Source organism: Octodon degus, unplaced genomic scaffold (assembly GCF_000260255.1).
Source record: "Octodon degus isolate 3935 unplaced genomic scaffold, OctDeg1.0 scaffold00126, whole genome shotgun sequence".
Taxonomy (NCBI): Eukaryota; Metazoa; Chordata; class Mammalia; order Rodentia; family Octodontidae; genus Octodon; species Octodon degus.
Genome location: NW_004524702.1, coordinates 3,543,261 through 3,561,745, shown reverse-complemented (window position 1 = coordinate 3,561,745; position 18,485 = coordinate 3,543,261). Strand labels below are relative to the sequence as shown.

Genomic DNA, 18,485 nt, shown 5'->3' with positions numbered 1-18,485 from the left:
GCAGAGAACAGAATCTGTTCTAGCTAAGGAATTATGGAGGCAAATAGAAAAGTGACAGAAATCAGACCTGCGCTGGGCTTCCAGGCGCAACTACCGAAAAGCACACGGCACAGCCGGGCTACCCAGAGCTGCTCCTCTGACTGACGGGGGCGCTGTGGGCCAAGAGGCCCCTGCAAGGGCTGCTGAGCCTGGAATCAGTCAGCTCTCACCTCGGGGACCTGGCAAGGGCGCCTTGCTTCTCTGTTCAGGTAAGGAGTTCTAAGTAAAGGTCTCACCTGAGGTCATCTGGTTTGTGGAGCCCTTGTCACAACCAGAAACGCTGGTGGGGCCTGGAAAGTGCCACGGCTCTCCCGTCTAACCAGTCGCTGCCGTACAGCAAGGTGCCTTAGAGGTGCCAGGACTCTGCAGAACACACAGTGCGTGAATCTGCACAACTCCCTTAGCTAGCTTAGTGGTCAAGGCCCTAAACTCTGCAGCCACCTTGTCTGAGTTCACATCTCTGCCCGTGCCACCCACCATCACCCTGGCAACCTGCTTCTCTCCCTGTGGTTCAGCTCGAGCCTCTTGCAGTTGGCCTGGTTTCTGTGTACCCATCACAAGAGAAGTGATTGTAACAAGCTCTTTCCCTGCGAGATTTGCAGAAGGGCGCCCTTGGTTAACTAATGAGCACAGCACTTCAAGAAATGCCTGCTTAAGGAGTCTCCCTTAATTCAAGGTGAGTCGCTACCAGCCCACTGTACCGGCCTTCAGGGCTCCAAAGAACAGCTGCAGGTACTAGCAGTCTCTGCAGCACTATGTGGGTATGCAGATGCCGCAGGACGACTCTGCCTCTCCTCCCCAAAATGACACTGAGTCACAGAGGCTAATGAGGGTGACTAGGTGCAGCCAGGGCCCTATTCGCTGCTACCTTAGTGACAGTGCAGCTCTCACCACCCCTCCTAGTAGGTGGCCTTATCCCCCACCCCAATTTCGAGGTTTACAATCCAGGGTTCAGGGATGTTACGTGGATTGCCAAGGTCCTACAGCTGGGGACTATCAGACTCGCAATCTGAAGCCTGCTCTCTGCTCCCCGTTGCCCTGTGCACGTCTGCCTTCTTGGACTGCATCTCCAGGTTCCAGAGGGGCACAGCTGTCATCTCTGGAGCACACTCTGGTGCTGGAGGACAGTGGTGAAGAAGAAAGGTTCCATCTCACGAGGATCGGCAGGCAGCTGGGGGGATCTGGGAGACACAGGCAGTGAAGTCGTGGTTCGTCTAGGGAGGAGCGTGTGCATACAGAAAGAACACAAAAGGCTGGGTTAACGAGGGCTTCAGACACGGCTTTCTGGCAGGTGGTGAAGGCCGAGCGCAGTTATACAAGCAAAAGGCGGGCAGAAAGCAGAGCGAGAAGGGAAGACGGAAGACCTTCCATGCAAATGCCCAGGGCTGCAAAGAGAAGCCCAGGGTGCTGGGGCACGGCTGGCTCCGCATTCGGGGAGCCAGGATGTGCTGTGGAGAATGACCCAGGAGGTGGGGTTAGTGAGGCCCTGAGGGCACTGAGGGGCCCCGCGGAAAGTGAAGCATACTGGGCAGCCGGAGGACCAAGCACCCTTGCGTTTAGGTCAGTTTGCGTCTCCTGCGTGCGAGGGGAAGGGCGGCTGAGGCGGCGGAAGCGCGCCTGCTGTGTGATCTCACTGCCTGCGCGCACTGGGGCTTGATTCGCAGGGTCGTGTGGGGTCGGCCTGGGCAGCGATCCAGGCGTGCTTGAGAACCCCGCGTTCCCTGGCGTGCTCAGTGGGCGCCCACTGGGTCTGGTGACTTACGGGGGTGCTCACGTCCCTGGTGTCCTTGAGCATCTCTTCATGGTTACAGTGAAGGTTCTGAAGCGTGCAAACATTGTTGAATGCAGCATTCTACTCGTCCCTTCGCGTCTGTGAGTCAGTGCCGCAAGCACTTCATGGCCCGCGGCTAGAGGCACACACTCCTAAGGGTTTCTCCAGAGGGGCTGCGCCTGCGGTCATTATGCTTAGTCCCCACTCAGCTCTAGTGACCTGTTTGTTTTAAGATCTCTTTTTCTGGTGCTCGCAGATCTACTCCAGCTCTCTTAGGGTGGCCGTTTGCATGGCAGCAGCTCTCTTTCCAACTTTTACCTTCAGGCTACTTTCATGTTTGTATCCAAAGTGTGTCTCCCATGAAGAACTTACAGGAGAGGCTTTAAGAAAACAAACAGGGGGCTGGAGAGATGGCTCAGTGGTCTAAAGCACCTACTTGAAACAAGCTTGGCAAAGCACAGGGACAGCGGTCGATCCCCAGCACCACATGCCAGCCAGACCCGCCCCCTGGTGGGCTGAGCTGGCCACACACACAAAAAAAAAATAAATGTACTAAATAAAAATAAATAAATATTTAAAAAGAAAACAAACAGGAAAGTCCCTGAACTTTTAGTTGGACTGTGTATCCCTGTTTATTGTTATTGCTAATGTACTGAGTTTTCAGCTGCAGTTTTGGCTTTCATTTTTCATATGGCTCATTCTCTCTCTCTCTCTCTCTCTCTCTCTCTCTCTCTCTCCTCTGCTGAGAGAACTGAGAGCAAAGAACTGCACTCTTTTACAGAAAATTTTCTAGTGTAACATTTCAATCCTGTAGTGATTTTACACTATATTTTTGATTTCTTATTTTTGTACCAGGAATCGAACTCACATCCTCATGCTTGCTAGGCAGGCCCTGTGCTCCTGAGCTAGATCCCTGCCCCTATATTTTTGAGTTAGCTTCTTACTAGTTGCTAAAGGGCTTACAATGAACCACCTCCTATTTATTAATTTAATTCCACTGGTGACATGTGAGCGCTTTCTCCCGGCGTAGCCCTCCTTCCTCCCTGCACTTGAATGCGCCTTTGTAGCTGCGCCTGTTCTATCTATATATGTTACAAATGCAACAGTACATTGCTATAACCATTACTTTAAATAGCTTTTTGTATTTTAAAGACACTCAGAGTAGAAAGCAGAACACGTATGTATTTGTGGAGCTTGTTTTATGAATATTCCTAGACTTTCTTCTTCTTTTTTTTTTTTTCCTTTTTTTGAGACAGGATCTCACCATGCAGGTGAGGATGGCTTTTAATTCACTATGTAGCCCAGGCTGGCCTCAAACTCACAGCGATCCTCCTGCATCAGTCTCCCAAGTTCTGAGATTCAGGTGTGCACCAGCTCACCTGGCTAGTTATCATTTCTGGTTCTCTTAATTTCTTCCTGAGTATGGATTTTTTTTTTTTTTTTGGTACATATATTTTATGAACAACTAAAAGAGGAGCTCAAAACCTCCGAACACCAGGTAATGAAAAGGAGATGGGAACCTCTGTGATGCGGTGGGCTTTGGCAGTAGTCCCGAGCCCTGCCCACGCTGGAGCCTGCCTGTGGCAGTCGTAGCCTTCGTGAGACCCGGTCTGGCCTTCTGGAAAGTGTGGTAACGATGCCCCCTACAGAGGAGAGAGACGACCGGGAAGAACAAAGCCACCTCCTGGGTGCAGACAAGAGGCTGCACAGCAGCAGCGCCCAAGCTGCAGCCTGAGGCCGAGCTCGGAAGGGCCTCCATAGGCTGCGGTGGAGGCCTCTGGAAGTACCTGAGAGCAACTCAGTTAGAGATCGGTTTTAAGAAGTCCTGTAGCAGGCAAACCCTAATTTAAGTGGCTGTGTCCTCGGCTGTCCTTGAAACGCCCAGCCCCGGGGCTGCTGCCCTCTCCCCATCCTCCAGCTCCTGCGAATGTTCTCCTCCAGTCTGACGTGGGATTCAGAAAAGCCCAGAGCCTCCTCTGTGGACCTGAGCCTTGTGTTGTCGGAACCGAAGTCGGCAGGATCCATCTTGGAGGTGCTGACAGCGTTTGTGCCACCTGGAGGTCTGCTGGAGACTGCACGGCTGGCCTCACGCGCGTGGCCGCCCACCAGAAGCTGTGTGCAGCGCTCGCCCACCTGTTCACCGTCTCTGGCCTCCACTCTGCCGAGACCAAAGGCGCCGCCGCTCTTTGGTGAGAGGAGTGGGGCTGACTTAGCGCTTCTTGCTTTTCTCTGGTAGGAATTTTCCAAAGACCAGCCGCCCAAGAGCTCTATTCATAATCGCAAGGGTGCATAAACAACTGCTCACGAGAGGTCACACCACAAAGACAGGTCAGGGACAAAGAGGACGAGGGAAGGCAGACCATGAGGAGAGAGAGGACAGAGAGAGAAAAGCAGTGTTTAGTGGGAGATGACCAGCACGGCCACGCACAGGAAGCACAGGGAGGCCACGTGTGCACATCCCCAGCGCTGGGATGCGAAGCACTGCCAAGATCCTGACCCCAGCTGGTGCCACCCAGGCAGGGCGCTAGAGAGAAGCCATTGGGAGCCACCTGGGCAGCTCTTGTACGGGAAGAGGACATTGGCTGACTAGACAGAGAACTGCTGTAGTTCTCACATGTGGGAGACTGGCGTGGAATCAGGGCACCCCCATTGTCCTTACTAAGAAGACCAGAGAAATCAATAATTCTAGTCAAGCCCGAAGGGCCTTGACTTACAGAGCACAAGATGCCCAGGAGGTCAGGGACAGCACCCCCAGCCCAGGTCACCCCTAATGGAGCTACTAACCCCAGCCTGTGGAGCACACATGCAGCCCTTCCTCCTGCCCCACGTTGTGTACAAAGATAGCTGCCCCGTCAATCCGAGCTGAGGGCGGGACAGCGGCTGAAGGAGCAGGCAGAGAAGCGAGAGAGGCACAGTCCACACAGGAAACCTCTCTCTCTTTTCTCCTCTTTTATATTTTATTTTATTTATTTATTTATTTGGCGGAACCGGGGATTGAACTCAGATCCTTGCGTTTGCCGGTCAAGTGCTTATCCTACTGAGCCATCTCCCCAGCCCCTCCTCTTTTATATTTTAAAGGCTTTGTGCACCGTGTGTTAAATTGATCGTATTCAGTAGAGGTTGGCTTTAATCATGGATCCATGTGGGGTACCTGCCTTGCCCTCTGTCTCACTCTTCTCTTGTTGCTGGGACAAATACCCGACACCCAAAATGAAGGAAGGAAAGGCTTATTTAGCTCACAGTTAGTAGCCACTTCAGGTCACACTCAGCTGGCTCAAAGGCAGAGTGGCACAAGGCAGAGAGCAACAGCTCATGTGGTGGCAAAGAGCAGAGAGCCAAGGGAGTGGCCGCAGCTCGGCAGCTCGGCAGCCTCTCTCCTCTCTCCCCTCCTTACGTTGTGAGGCAGATGCCCTGCCCTAGGGCAGGGGCAGCACCCACACCCAGGATAATCAACCACCAACTCCAGAAGCCGCCCCATGACTGCACAAGGCTTTAGGGGGACACTGATACACAAACCATAGCACCCTCCTTCCGTCTCTCTCCCTCGGCCCGTGAAGAGTTCCACTGCGCCAGCGGACAGCCAGCGGACGGCCAGAGAAGCACGAGGTGAGCCCCGCCTTTTTCTCTTCACCTCCGGCCTCCCCTATTTCTGCATTCCTTATTTCTCCTTGCTTATGAGCTGAGCTACTGGTTTACCCTCCAACTGCACCTCTGAGGACAGACTCAAGCTCTTTCTCTCCCCTGTGCCAGAAATCCCTGCCTAGCTTTTTATTTGTCCAGCTTGGGTCTGACGCCAACTACTCTGGTTAGGGAGGTTGGGTTCTGTTCTGACACGGCAGCCCCCAACCAAACCCGGAGGCAGGGCTAGAGATGTTTACTGGAGTCCCCGAACGCTTCGCCACGCCCAAGGGAGGCCCTCTTGCTCCTCTGCCAATTCAATGTTGTACAGCCTGCAGCTGGCCGATACGATCCCAGCACAGCGGTCCACCTTCTCGGGAAAGCCTCTCACAACTTCCGGTTTATCCTCCTGTCGGTCTTCAAGTTAGGAGGAGGCGGGACTAGTGATTATGAAGATTCTAGTTACAACTAACATACAAAAACTTACCTTGGCTTATCAACACTATGGCATGGTTTCCATACATTAATATTCATTTCATTTTCACAGTAATCAGAAATTAAATAATACTCCTGTTTTACAAATAAGGTCACCAAAGTAGAAAAAGAACATCTTGACTGGGGTCATAAAGTTAGTATATGACCGGGTCAGAATTTGAGCCAAGTGCGCTAGCTCCTGAGGACAGGAACGCTTTGTCTCCTGGAGTGCCAGCATGGCTTGGCAACTTAAATATTTACCGGACTAGGGGCTCGGGAGATGGCTCAGTAGCATAAGCACTTGCCTGGCAAGCGCAAGGGCCTGAGTTCAATCCCCAGTTCCACCAAAAAAAAAAAAAATGTAGATGAAATATTTACCGGACTGAGTTGAAGCACATCGCTCACAAGCAGAACCTGCTCTTCTCTGCCACAGGTTAGCAAGCACCCCTCAGCTTCTCCTGCTCCTGGTCCAGCCCCCGGCTCTGACCCCTTCTCTGCGGGCCCAAGGCCACCCGGTCAGCCCTTCTGCTGTCACCTGGGTCACTGGGGCTTGTACTGCATGTGCATGCGTGTGCGTGCCTCATCCCTGTGTCGTGGACCACTCTGCGATAGAATGGGGGCCCTGGCTATGTGACTACAGTTCCGAAGTCACTGTGACCTTGCTCCAGGAATGGGGAGGTGCACAGAAGGCCGAGTGCCCCTGGCAACTGATGACAGGCAGACAGACAGACAGATGGAATGCTGATGACCCGGCACTCCTGAGACAAGACGGCGCCTGTCAAAATATGGTCATTTGGGTTTACAGAAAATCTGGTTCCTCCTTAATTCAGTCCTTCTCCACCCACTTTCTGTGGCTGCTGCTCTCGACCCGAGTGCCACCCCTCCCCTGTGCTTCGTGCCCGCCATAAAAGCAAGCGGATGGCAGAGGCAGCCAAGCCGGTCCACTGGAGAAGCTCCTCCAGGCCCCCGGGACCCTGAAGTTCGTCTCAGCCTTTCTTTATTCCTGCTGTCTCCCCACAGGTGTTGGAGAAGCCGGTCAGCCCTCTGTTCCCTGGTGCATGTCAAAGTTCGATCCAGCATCTGCATCATCTGGGAGTTTGCTAAAAATGCAGAATTTCAAACCCCAGACCTCTGCACCACCAGGCCAAGCCGCCACCATGAGGCCTGTGCCGTGGCAACCTCTCCAGATGGGGCCCACCACTGCCTTACCAGTTCCCGTCCTTTCCTTCCTCAGCTGTGGCACTGAGCGCCAGCAACTGAAGTCGCAGGATGGGGCGGCATGCGGCGAACCCAGAGTGGTGACCTCACCTCTGTCCTCCACTTGCCCTGTGACTGAGGCCTCAGTGTTCCAAGCCCCACAGTCCTGATTAATAATGTAGAAACCATTCTAGACACCACACCCTGTGGGTGCCCTAGGGACACCCACAGCAAGATGTCTGACACAAGAAAAAGCCAGACACCTCATCTTCCGGGAACAAGAAGCGCCACTGAGCTCCCGGAGAGCTTGCCCCATCGCTTCCCACCCTTTCCAGACCCCCTGGTCTCATACTTGCTTCTGTACGGGTTTCTGGTACGAATCAAGAGACATAAACAACTGCAATGGCAAATACTTCCGTGTGAGACAGTTCTGAGAGTTTTAAATATTAATCTCTTTCCTACCACCACCACCCCAGGCTCCACAGTAAATCCCTGGCTCAGCCTGTGGCTCTGGGCTGGCAGAGGAGGGGGCAGCGCTGTGGAGCTCATGCCTGCTGCTCTGGCCACTGGCCCTTCACCACATTAGCCTGTCCACCAGGCTGCTCTGTGGGTGTTGGACGGCTCAGGTGACTACCAATTTGGTAATGAAGCCGGGACCCAGAGGCTGTCCACAGATGGCCTGCCACCGCGAGGTCCGACCCACGCTCCTGCCAGCCTCAAGAGGATTCAGGAAGCTCATTAATCCTTCTGTGCCACCTTCCAGTGCAGTGGGTATTTTTAACTGTGTGGGACCTATGTATCCCTGGGCACCCCGAGTGAGGGTCTATGAATCACCGGCAAAATTGGCAAGATGTGCCAAAGGGCATCTGCATTATATTTAGCTGGGATTATTTGGGAGAAACTTAGAGTTTGGAAGAAAAATACAGTTTTTGGCTAAAACCTGGGCTGTGCAGTAGCAGGCTGAGCAGGCTGAGCCTGCATCCCCGAGACAGAGCGGCCAGGTGAGGCCGGCCCTGCTCGAAGAGGACTCGAGAGGACGGGAGGAGCGGCTGCGGAGGCTGGGAGCTCCGAGGCAGGTGGCCCCCAAGGAGCTGGGAGAGCCTGCAAAGTGCAGGGTGTGCCCCATGCTGTGTGGGCTGCGTGGGAATGGGGCTGCTGGCTTTTGCTTTCTTATGAGAAGGATCGAGACCAGGCTCACAGGTGCTAGGGAGTATCACATGAGCGAATGCCGGGAGCAGCTTTGTAGACGGTCCTGAACTGGTCAGAACAGCAGTTGTGGAAGGAACACCAGAGACCTCAGGCACGCTCTCCCAGAGAGGGCTCTAGGAGAGGATGTATAATGGCTTGGACTAGAAATGTCCCCCAAAATGTATGTGGTAAAGGCCTGGTTGATCACTGATGGGCTTTTGGGTCATGAGGGCTCTAACTTCATCAAATGGATTAATCCAGTGATGAGATCATAATTGCTGGCACTATTGGGAGGTGATAGCATCAGGACATGTGGGGTAGTTGAAGCAAGGGGTCATGGGACATGCCCTAGAGGGACCTGACCTCTCCTCTGGGCTGTCACCCTCTCTGCTTTCTGGCCTCCATGAAGTAAGCACATCTCCTCTGCCATGCCTTCCGCCATGTTTCCACCTCACCTCAGGCCAGTCAGCCGCAAACTGAGACCTCCCCTTCAAGCCAAGCTTACACAAACCTTTCCTTGCTTGCATTGTTTTCCTTAGGTATTTTGTCACTGTGAAGAAAAGCTGACTAATACACGGTGCTTCGTGGTGGGCAATCTTTCCCTCGTGACTGCAGGTGCCGTAACACTTCATTGCCTCAAGTGTCTCTGATGATGGTGTCTTCTTGGAGTGTACTGTTTGGGTGTGGACAGCTGTATGCTCAGACCAGATGGGTTGGAGGCAACATACATTTGGACCATGGAAAACATTAATTCTGGGCCTGTTCTGCTTCCAGCCAGGCATACACCACGTCCTTTGTGCCATGTCTGTGGCAGAAGAGGGTGACTGGGAAGCAACGACAGAGGAAAACCTAACTCAGGAGCTGATGGAGTGTGTGGCCCTCCTCCTGTACCTCGCTCCACTGAGGCAAAGATGCCTGAGACCTCCGCCCTGCCTCTCTCAAGGCAGGTGACCTTGTCTTTTCCTGTTCTATTTGGATGGGGTGGGGGGAGAGAAGGGGAGAAAGGAAGGTAAAGCTGTGGAGATTATTTCTCATAAAAGCAAGGGCTTGGAGAACCCTCCTCCATACCTGAGGCTCTTAGAGTCCAAGGAGTGGAGAGGACAAGCAACACTGGAGGAAAGGCAGAGGCTGAGTGGAATGTCACACTGCTTCAGTGTCCACTGGGGCCGCCTCCTGCCCAAAGCAGGGCTCACAGAGTCCTGGGACAGCCTTCTGGCCACACCCCATTCCACAGACATCCCAGCTCCTCCGTTGTTGATCCAAATGGCTGCTTTATACGACTGCTTCCTGAGGGCCATTTCCCCATGGGACAGTCGAGCCAGCCCGGGTTCCACAGTCCCGGGGGACCTGCAGGCTGGTCAGAGTGACTCCATCTAAGTCACTGTGAACTCAGGCTTCTGCTTATGTGCGTTAAGCCCAGCAATTAAATTGCTTCATGAAAAACCTGTTTGGACGGTGTCCTGGAGGTACTGGATCACAGTTCGTGTCTCTGTCTCTGTCTCTGTCTCTGTCTCTGTCTCTGTCTCTGTCTCTGTCTCTGTCTCTGTCTGTCTGACTGTCTGACTGTCTGTTTGTCTGACTCTCTCCCTCTCTCTCTCTATCTCTCATGATCCAACTCTGCATGATCACTCTCCAGGAATGCTATATATCCTCATGCACCTGAAAATAATGCAATATTTCTATTTCGAGTCTCTTCTAATCAGTGGAAGGATGTTCTCCATCAGAGATTCTAACATAAAACAGGAAAGTTCTCACAGAAAAGCAGCCTGTGGATATAGCTTTCCACATTCAACATGACCCAGTCCACAGGAACGCCATGGCAACCGTGACAACATACCATAATAACAAAAAAGAAGGCAGTAACAGCGTACAAAAGATAGCGGAAGAGCGTGCTCTGTGCGTAAAGGAAAACAAAACTCAGGGGCAGAAGCAGACCCCCAGGAGTGCTGCTTCTAATGAGACCGTGAATTTAATAAAACAGGAACTGCAAGGTGAGTTGGTGAATCAATAGACTGACACCAAAATAGTTCTTCCAGAACTCAGAAAACAAATCAAGGATCAAAACAAGACCATTAAAGAATTAATAAATATATTACAAGCTCCAAGAAACAGAAAACAGAAGGCTCAGAATCCAATTGTTAGCATAATCAACACAAGGCAAAGGAAAGATACAAAGATATTAATGCAATTAGGGAGAAAATAATAAATATACCTGAAGATGAGGCAACAAATATAAAACTGGAATGCCTAGAGAAAGCCATAATTTAAATATCCTGAGGGGCTGGGGAGATGGCTCAGTAGAATAAGCGCTTGCCTGGCAAGCACAGGGTCCTGAGTTCAATCCCCAGTGCCATAAAAAATAAATAAATAAAGGGGCCTGGGAGATGGTTCAGTGCAATAAGTGCTTCCCTGGCAAGCGCAAGGGTTTCAGTTCAATCCCTGCTTCCACAAAAAATAAATAAATAAATAAATAAAATAAGTAAACACCCTGAAACCTTTTAGCTAAAAGACATTTCGACGCTCTAAACATGCACATGCATACACAATCCTGATAGCCATGAAATAGTCTACCAGAGAGGCCCGGGAGATGGCGCAGTAGAATAAATGCTTCCCTGGCAAGCGCAAGGGCCTGAGTTCAATCCCCAGTTCCACCAAAAAATTAAATTAAATTAAATGTTTTTTAAAAATTCAGAAAACTCTGGTGAAGAAAATAGGAATGGAAAGGTCCGATACTGGGCTAGTCATGGTCCCCTAAAGGGATGATAACAGACTGTAAGAAGAAGCAACCGCCAGGTGTGGTAGAGCAGGCCTGTGGTCCCAGCACTCGGAAGGCTGAGGCAGGAGGACCAGCACAAGTTCAAGGCCAGCCTCAGCCACACAGTAGCTCAAGGTCAGCCTGAACTATGCAGCGAGGTTCTGCCTTACAAAACAAAATTTTTAAAGAAGAAATGCTCGAAGAAGTAATAGCTAAGGATTTTTCAGAGTAAAGACAGGAATCCTTGTACTTACAAAGTCCCAACAATAATCTCACACAGGCTGAGTTATCAGGTGGCCAGACCCAGACATCTCACAGTGGGAAGTATAGAATGCTGAGGACAAAGGACGATCCTGAAAGCAGCCAGAAAGAGGAGACAGATGAGCCGCAGAGGAACACAGATCCACACCAACCTCGCAGCGGCAGCCAGAAGACCACAACGACTCCAAGGTGCTGACAGGAGTAACTGTAGCTGGCCTCCTATGGCTAGCAAAACCGTCTTTCTACAATGGATTAAGCAGGGGCAGGTAGACACCGAGAGAACTGATCTCGAAACCTCTAGGGGACAGCTTCAGGAAGACACAGCAGGCCAGAAAGAGTCTGGGATGAGGGGGACGAGGGCGCCAAGGCCGGGCACGCCCCTGCGACCTCCTGGAACCCGCACCGCTTCCTCCTCTGCTGGGCGAAGCGCTTTGGGCTTCCCGGCCCAGGCAGGGTAGCTCCTGCCGCCTGCTGTGACTCCATCCGACCTGGCTGTGCCTGCTGTGTTTCCTTGCAGCCCGTGGAGCTGGCCAAGCCTCTCCCACCTCCCTGCACTCTCCCCTTTCTCTGCCTCCTCTTCCCAGGCCCTGATCTCCCAGGAGGCCTTCGGGATGCCTCTCAGGATCCTCCAGGTAGATTAACACAGAGGTGGTCTCTTGGTAACGGGAGTTTACGTCAATAAATTCATTATTCGTTAGGAAAGGCAAAAAGATCAAAATGATTTTGGACAATGAAGGAAATAGTGGTCTTAAATAAATACCACAGACAAAAATAGCCATCACCGTGGAAACCTGGGCCAGTTTCCACGCTGGATGAGCAAAGGTCCTCGCTGCGGCCGCGGCCAGCTGCGCTGCTGGGCCTGCGTCCTCCTGCTCGCTGCTCCTGCCCGGCTGCTGCTGCTCAGCTTCTGCCCTAGGGAAAGGCAGGCAGCCCTCCTGCGCCCAGCCGAAGGGACTGCAAGTCCCGGGCCAGCCTGGCCGCTGGTCCAGGGCCTGGCTAACTACGTAGTGACACCCTGCTTCACCAAACAAAATCCCAAATGGCTACAATACTGGGTGGGACCAAAAAAAACCCACCCCAAATTACTTTGAGGAAATTAAGGAATACGGTGTTTCTTCTCCCCAAGGGACCTGGGGCCACCACACTCGTCGTTTTAGAGCGGATGGCGAGGCCTAGGGCCAGTGCGCCAACCTCTTGGCCTCCACCACCCGAGACTGATGAAAGATGAGAAAATGGCACGTGGGGCACCCGTAAGAGAACCCCTGAGGAAGGGAGCTGGACGCAAGGGAGGCTGCTAGCGGACCACCTTTCATGGTAGACCTTTCTGGTGTTCTGGTTTCTCTTGATCAAGTGCGTATGTTTCTTTAGTGACCATAATAATAATAATTTGGAGCTTGGCGCCATGCTCGCGGGGTTCAGGGTCCCGGGCCAGCTCGGAGGGAACCGCGCCATGGTGCACCCTCTGAACTGCATCGTCGCCGTGTCCCAGAACATGGGTATCAGCAGGAACGGGGACTTGCCCTGGCCCCCACTCAGGAATGAATTCAACTACTTCCAGAGAAGACCACAACCACCTCAGTGGAAGGTAAACAGAATCTGGTGGTAATGGGTAAGAAGACCTGGTTCTCCATTCCTGAGAAGAAGTGACCTTTGAAAGACAGAATTAATATAGGACTCAGTAGAGAACTCGAGGAACCTCCCCAAGGAGCTCACTTTCTTGCCCAAAGTCTGGATGACTCCCTGAAGCTTATTGAGCAGCCAGAATTAGCCAGCAAGGTGGACCTGGTGTGGGTCGTGGGTGGCAGTGCTGTTTACAAGGAAGCCATGGATCGGCCAGGCCATGTCAAACCGTTCGTGACGAGGATCATGCAGGAATTTGAAAGTGACACATTTTTTTCCAGAAATTGATTTGAAGAAATACAGGCTCCTCCTGAAATGCCCAGGTGTGCTTTCTGAGGTCCAGGAGGAGAAAGGCATTAAGTACAAATTTGAAGTATATGAAAAGAATGATTAATGTGGAGGTGTATTCTGATCTATTCCAAGTTGTTTCTCTTCCTCCTAAACAAATTATGTGTTTATAAGTTAGGAAAAAAATACTTGCTCTGGTTTTTGATCTTTGGAAGCTTTTTCTGAACAGATGCCATTTGAGAGACATTTAGGGGCCAAGGAGAGAGCTCAGTGGCATAAGTGCCTGTATGGCGAGCCTAAGGTCCCGAGTTCAATCCCCAGTACCACAGGAAAAGCAAGAGAGAGAAGAAAAAGAGGTTGATCCCTGCCTGGCAAGCATGAGATCCGGAGTTCAATTCCTGGTTCCAAAAAATAAATAAAAATTTTTAAATTCTTTTTAAAAAAAATAATAATTTGGACAATCTTTTTTTTTGATGTAGAGTCTCAATATGCAGTTCAGACTCATAGTGATTCTCCTGTTTCAGCCTCCACGGATGGGATTACAGGCATGTGCCACCATGCCCGATTTCAGGGTGGGCACAGGGGACCCAGGGTTCCAGGGATGGCACAGCATGCAGTACCAGGGATTGAATCTGGGTCCTTGTGCTTGCCAGGCAGGCACTTAGACCACCAAACTATCTCCTCAGCCTGGCCAATCATTTGAAACCCAGACCAGATGAAATTGTCTTAGTCACTTTCTTGTTGCTGAGACATAGTACCCAACACTCGCAGGCGGTGCAATGCGATTATCTTTATGGAGAAGATGAGTTTCCATAGGCCTTGATCAACTGGAGATACAGCTTGGAGGGCTATAGCAGCGGGCATCACCTAATAGGTTGGTAGATTGCTCCTGCCTGCCTGGGGAGCTACACTGTAATGTATTGTTAAGTCTCATAAAGCTCATGGGCACAGAATGCTGAAATCAATGGGCAATGTCTGCCATAGGGTGGCAGTGACGTAGTGGTCTGTGATTTCGGTTTCCCCGTCCAGCTCTACAGACACCGGTTTCCGACGGCTTATTATTTTGTAAATAGGTACATAATCCACACACAGAAAAGTGCAGCTGTCTTAGGTATTCAGCTTGACAGATTTTGGCAAATAACTACACCCCCCTAGAACTACCACCCAAAACAAGATACGGAACTTTACTGTTTGGCGTTCTTTTTTAGCTTTATAGCTTTTTGGAACAGGGTCTCACTTTATTGCTCAGGCTGGGCCCTGTCCGCTGGCCATCCTCCTGCCTCAGCCTCTGGAGAGCTGGGGTTACACACTTGTACCACCGTGCCAGACTGGAAGGTTTCTACCATCTTGAAAAGTTCCCTCAAGTCTTTCCGTGTCATCTTCCCCCGCCTAACTGCATTCCAATTTCAATCACATATGTTAATTTTTGCTGTTCTTAGATTGCACAGCAAGAGTCTGGCCTCTTGCATCTGGTTTCTGAGACGAGGCATGACCTGTGAGACTCACTTATCCTGGTCCACGCACTGTGCAAGGTTTGAACGGACCCGACTCCCGCAGCCCCCAGCCTGCTTGCCGGCACAGGCGCTGCTTTATGCAGGAAACCCAGCCCAGCCCCGAACTTGTCTTCGGCAAGCATAGGATGTCATGAAGGAGACAAAATAGAGCACGGAATCTTGCAGGTCCTGGGGACATCTGGAGCCTCCCGGAAATTTACACCGGACACTTCAAGGACTCTGCCCACGGAGGTGCAGGGCAGCGGAGGACTCGGGCCACAGACACTCATTAAAAGCTTCCCACCTAGCATCCCCTGCCTTCTCTCCAGCCCTAAAAAGGGACGCACTTCTCTTTGCTTGAGCAGATGGTCTTGCTGCTCTCTGCCTGCCTGCACCAGGTGCAGAGATTCACTCCACGCTGCCTTTGCGTGAGCCTGGTGGTCCTGCCGCCCCTACCCCCAGATGTCCCACTATTCATTATAAATCACTGAAAGCATTTCATTATGTGGAAGTAATAGACATAATTATACGTGTGCATATGTAGATATAAATACCTTTGCAGTTCTGGGGATGAACCCCAGATCCTTCATACAGCGCTACATTCTCAACCATTTTAAAATTTTTTATTTTGAAATAGGGTCCCACTAACCCACCAAGTTGTCCAGGCTGGCTGGAAACTGTGTCCTCCTGCCTTGGCCTCCCAGGGTGGGGTCCTTCTTGCTTCTGATGCATGCCTGGGCTGCTCTCAGCTGGAGGCCCTTGTGGCTAAAGTCCTTGTGAACATTCATACATGAATCTTTCTGTGGGCAAGTGTTGGCCCTTCTTCTAAGAAGGAAATTCCTGGATTACAGGGCAGATGGAGGTGGGTTCACTTTCTAAAAAACTCGGTTTCCCAAAATCCAGATCCTGTTTTGCATTCCCCCCAGTGCTGCTCCACGCAGCCACCAACGTGGGTGCCACTCCGTCTTGAGCCGTCCTAGTAGCGTGTGGTGGGATTTCACTTCGGCTAAAATTTCATTTCCCTGATCACTAAAAAACTGCAAGGCCCGCTGAATTCATGTACTCAGCAGCCACTCAGACGTCTTTGGTTAAGTGTTCCCAGGGGTTATTTATTGAGCATGTAGATAGCCTTCTCCTTAAAAGGAGGTGTAGGGGAAGCTCCTTGGTGGACAAGAACTGGCTGCCATGCCAAAGTTATTGTGCCGTCGTCATGTGGTTGCTGCTGAATCCACAAAGCCCCGTCTGGCCGTCTAGATCTGGCTCGCAGCTCCAGAAGGAGCATCTATCTCTGTGGCTCTGGCCCTCTGGGCCTCTGGGCCGGGACCTTATCTTACTCTGCCTTGCTGGCAGCTGTCTTGCCTTTGGCTTGGCTTATGGTGCTGCCTGGAGCTCCCCGCCACCCCTCTGGTCAGAGCGAGGGCGCTGATTGCATGGTTACCGCCTCACGGCCCGGCCCAGCTGCTCCAGCCCCACCTCTGCTCCCAGCTCCCCAGCTCCCCAGCTCCCCGGATCCCAGGCTGGGCGTCTGGCGGTGTCCACTCTGCAAGTCTATGGTTCTATGGTGTTGATTCTACACTCCTTAAAAGCACTTACTAAAGAAATGGGGGTCCAGTGGTCTGCATGTCAGGCTGAGTACTTAGCTGGTGCCTTTTCCCAGATGGAAAGACAAAGGAAAGACACTACTCACCACGGCTCCCACGTGGGAAAGGAAGCTGCTGGCAGCGCGAGCAGGCAGAACGCTGCCCTCCTCCTCACCCAAGCCCACCGTCTCGTCCTCTAGCACATTCCCCAGCACGCTGCCTGGGCACCGCTTCTTAAGATCAGTGCTGGAGCTGCGGAGCAGCCTACAGAGCTGGGGTCTCCGGCTGTGTCTCCCCCAGACATGCTCATGGCGCGTCCTCCTGCGGGTTGGCTCCCAGGCAAGTGGGTATGAAGAGTTAGTGACCAGGCTTCCCTGCCGTGGTCCCAGAAGCTGGCATGTCCACGCTGGGATGACAGGGGACACAGCAGGGTACTGAGGACCAAACCCATGCCAGGTTGCATGGCCAAATTTCTTTGGTGGCTCATTTCTGGGTGACATAGAGGTACTGGCAGTGTGACCATGACTCAGGTTGAACTCCACTCTCTAATGCCACTGCCTCGTCCGGTCACAAATTCAAATAACAAACCCATTGAGCCTTGCAGTGGTGAACTTTGTGCATCTTCTAAATAGAGGGGCCACTGTGCAGGGGGAGTGGGGCTTGACAAAAATGATCCTAAGTGTCCAGGCTCTAGACCCATGCTGTGAGACACCAAGACCAGGGCCACATGTGGCTTCTGAGCATCTGAAATGTAGCAGTGAGACTGAGAAATGGATATTTGATTGCATTTGACCTTAATTAGTTTGAATGTAAATGCAAGCACCATCACTTGATTAAGTTATTGGGAATTTCTGAATATGTTGGGAGTAAGTAGATGGAGACAGATGATACTTGATTTGGCTACTGGACAATTTTGAATGTATTTGGGATGATATGGCTGTGTGAACCCATGTTCAGTGTTCAGAAATCAGGACACTATCCAGCAAATACGGGACATTAGCCCAGTACTTGTGTATTTATGAAATCTAAATAGAAAAGTATTCTAAGTATTTCTAAGAAAAATTTAGTGACTGAGTTGCGAAGTGTCACAAGTATAAAATACACACTGAGTTCCAGAAACTTAATGATGTAGAAAAATGTAAAATATCTCACTAATAAGTTACATATTGATCAGGCGTTGAAATAATCTTTTGGATACACTGGGCAAAGTAAGAATTTATGAATTTCACCCACTTCTCTCCACTTTTATTTTTCTTTTTCTGTATTTAGGGCAGAGCCTATAGGGTGTTCAGGATCTCACTACACAGATCAGACTCATAGTGGTTCTCCTGTTTCCAGCCTCCCAAGTGCTAGGATTATAGACGCGCACCACCACGCCCAGTCTCCATCACTCTCTCAGCATGCCCTGGGGGCGGGGCCCGCACGGCACACAGGGGATCGAACCCTGGCTGCTATGCTCTGCCTAAGCAGGTGCTTTATTCTGCTGAGCTATCAGGCTGGACCTTCTTTCCACTCTGTAAATATGGCAATGAAAATAATTAAATTACATCTGTGGTTTACCCTATGATTTGATTGGACAGTGTAGAGTCAGAGGGTCCACCCTGGTGTCCTCCACCCATTTTATCAGCCTTGTGACATCAAAAAAATTAATGGGTAATTTTTCTTAATATATTTAGTACAGGGTTTATAGGGTCTCACTATTACATAGGACTCGTAGTGATCCGCCTGTTTTCAGCCTCCCAAGAGCTGGGATCACAGGTGCGCACCACCAAGCTCAGTCTCAGTCGCTGTCTCAGTGCACCCGGGGGCGGGGCTGGCCCAGCTTATGGTGCTGGGGATTGAGCCCCAGCCCCTGCACTCTGCCCAAGCTGGCGCTTTAGTTCACTGAGCTATCTGACCAGCCCCAATGGGTAGTGTTGAAGAGGGATTATGTCCTCTGAAAACGAGAGGAGGGTTTTCCCTTCTGTTCTTGCTTCTGGACCTCACTGTGCAGTAGCTTGATGTTTGAAGGAAAGGCATCCACCATCAAATGACGAGTAAAGTGCAGCCAGTTTACACAGCCCAGCCAGGGACACCCCAGGAAAGAAGGAGCCAGGGTTCTGGATGCAGACGGAGGGCCTGAGCCAGTGTGGGCTTTGCCAATTTCTGGATTTCCTAAGTGAGCAAACGTTCTGGTTTGGATCAACAGTGTTCCCCAAATG

The 18,485-nt window shown here is 51.4% G+C and overlaps 1 pseudogene; it reads left to right on the top strand.

The window, feature by feature from the left end:
- The first annotated feature begins 12,700 nt into the window (after nt 1–12,700).
- On the top strand, nt 12,701–13,409 carry LOC101564760 (annotated as a pseudogene).
- Nucleotides 13,410–18,485: the final 5,076 nt, after the last annotated feature.